Genomic DNA, 2,500 nt, shown 5'->3' on the forward strand with positions numbered 1-2,500 from the left:
CAACACATACAGCGTGTATGTGCGTGTGTGTGTGTGTGCGCACACGCATGTGTGTTACATTTACATTGTTGACATTTAGCAGACATAAGTACATTTGTCTAAGTAAGTGAATCATCTATACATCAGTCATCATAAGAAAAACAAATCTATCCTTGAGCCATTGGCAGTCACAATGTTAGAAGAAGGACGGATTACTTTCTTTATTTTTTTTAAATTGTATTATTTACAGTAGAGAAACTGTACAGGGGAGCAGTGGGGATGAAGAGGTCTTTAGGACCTGTGTGTGTGCGTGTGCGTGTTGATGGATTGTGGCAGATCATTTCAATCAGTTGCTGAAGCAGGACTTATTAAGGAGGACGATGCCCACAGGAGGGGAAGTTAGCGAGGAGGCAAACACCAGGAGAGAGGCTGCCTCACATGCCACAGTCTGCTGGCCCAGTGTGCCTGCAGACACATTTGGCTTAACTAACTCTCCGACTCCCACTCCAGAATACAAATAAGGGATGGCAAAGCAGGAGATGAGAACCAAATGAGGTGATGCCTGACAAAGTAGTCCCTCTAGTCTGCGGGACAGGCACAGGAACAAATTAGACCTCCATTTTCTGACAAAACCCTGGGGCAAGGCACTCCAACAGCAAGTGCCTGCGGCATGAGAGTGACAGGCAGTGGAATTGATAGCTTTGACATGGATCCGTTGACTGTCTGGGTAAACTCCATGCACACCAAGCATCGCTTATGATGTTCTTTGCCTATGCAACGTGTATGTGCAGGGTAGTGGTCCAGAGGCAGACCCCAGACACAACCCTCATGCAGATGCAGGAGCAGAGACAGCAACAGACTGATGCGATGGTTTAGTTAATACATGGCTGAGATCAGTGCCCTGGGCAACTGTGGAGTAAGCCTGTGGGCAGTTGTGTCTCCACAACACACACACACACACACACATACACACACACACACACACACACACACACACACACACACACACACACACACACACACACACACGCACACACACGCACACTCCCTGCTTTCGCACAAGTGTAAGCAAGATTGCTCAAAGGGGTCCAACTGCTGCAAAAGCGGTTTATCCCTCCAGAAATATAAAAGCATGAAAAACAGCTGCTTAAGAGGCTATGAAAGCAGACACAAACCAAACAGAATGAATCGCTCGATAACTTCATGTCCCTGCCGTCGCCACGAGTGGGGGAAAAAGCTTCTTTTTTTTTGGGGGGGGGGGGGGGGGGGGAGTGAACAGAAACAGTCTCTGAGGTGTTGGACGGTACAAACTTCACGGTGATTTGAATACTGGAATGCTGCCCAGCAGTATTCAGGCATGAGTGCGTAAGCAATGTCTGGTGTCTGGAATGGGGAGTCAGTGCTGGTGGACCAATGGGGTGCACCTCTGTGAGTGGATGTTGTCAGGCCATGAGAGCTGGGCCCAGCCTGTCTGTGTCTAGAGTGTCCTGTCCCCCTGAACCTGTCCTGTCCTGTCCTGTCCTGTCCTAGCTTGGCCCTATGGCAGACTGATCCTGTCCTGTCCTGGTCTGGCCTGGCCCTATGGTAGGCTGATCCTGGGTTGGCCTGGCCCTATGGCAGGCTGACCCTGGCCTGTCCTGGTCTGGCCTGGCCCTATGGCAGGCTGATCCTGGGTTGGCCTGGCCCTATGGCAGGCTGACCCTGGCCTGTCCTGGTCTGGCCTGGCCCTATGGCAGGCTGATCCTGGCCTGGCCCTATGGCAGGCTGACCCTGGCCTGTCCTGGTCTGGCCTGGCCCTATGGCAGGCTGATCCTGGGTTGGCCTGGCCCTATGGCAGGCTGACCCTGGCCTGTCCTGGTTTGGCCTGGCCCTATGGCAGGCTGATCCTGGCCTGGACCACTGAGACTGTAAAAAATGTTCTGAGCTCAGAGAACCAGCACGCATCACTCACTTCCATTGTTTGACTTAGCTCCCCCAAGCTTTAATGGGAAAACGGTCATGGCTGAGAGGGCCTCGCCAGCCGGCCTGCCCCGGACGCGGTTAGCGTCCTCCTGAGAGGCTAGGTAAACACAGCAGAATTCAATCTCCTCTCAACCAGGCGTTTACCAGGATTGAAGTTATTTCGAAACAATTAAATGAAACAAGGTTTTTCCCCCGTCCGTTTAGCTTTCTCTCTTTTAATTAGAAAGTTAAGTCTTTTTTTTTAAAGGCCAGGGCTCTGGCCTGGTGCCCGGTTCGGGGCGCGCTTGAAAAACGCCTTGTTTAATGAGAATCCAGCCAAATCCCTCTGCATCCCCCCCCTCGGGGGCACGGCTTACACAACACTGCCCCCCCCCCTCCCGCCTGCATGGGCACGATGCCAGCGGAGCTCAGTGCTGCAGAGGAGAGGGGGCAGCTGGGCTCAGGGGAGGCTACAGAGCTGCCGGACCCCTCCCTCCTCACTGACCAGCCTCACTCTGCAGGACCACCAGCAGTCTACACTCTCTCTGGATAGGAACTGTTTTCTACGTTGAGACGTTTC

General features: G+C 52.8%; 1 protein-coding gene across 1 annotated transcript in view; it reads right to left on the bottom strand.

Annotated features, from left to right (window-relative positions):
* LOC310815792 (seizure protein 6-like) overlaps nt 1–2,500 on the bottom strand; it is a gene marked incomplete at its 5' end in the record, with an annotated part of 99,814 nt that overhangs the window by 6,765 nt on the left and 90,549 nt on the right. The gene's annotated exons all lie outside the window — the stretch shown is intronic.

The sequence above is a fragment of the Argentina silus genome (assembly GCF_951799395.1).
Source record: "Argentina silus genome assembly, chromosome: 2".
Lineage (NCBI taxonomy): Eukaryota > Metazoa > Chordata > Actinopteri > Argentiniformes > Argentinidae > Argentina > Argentina silus.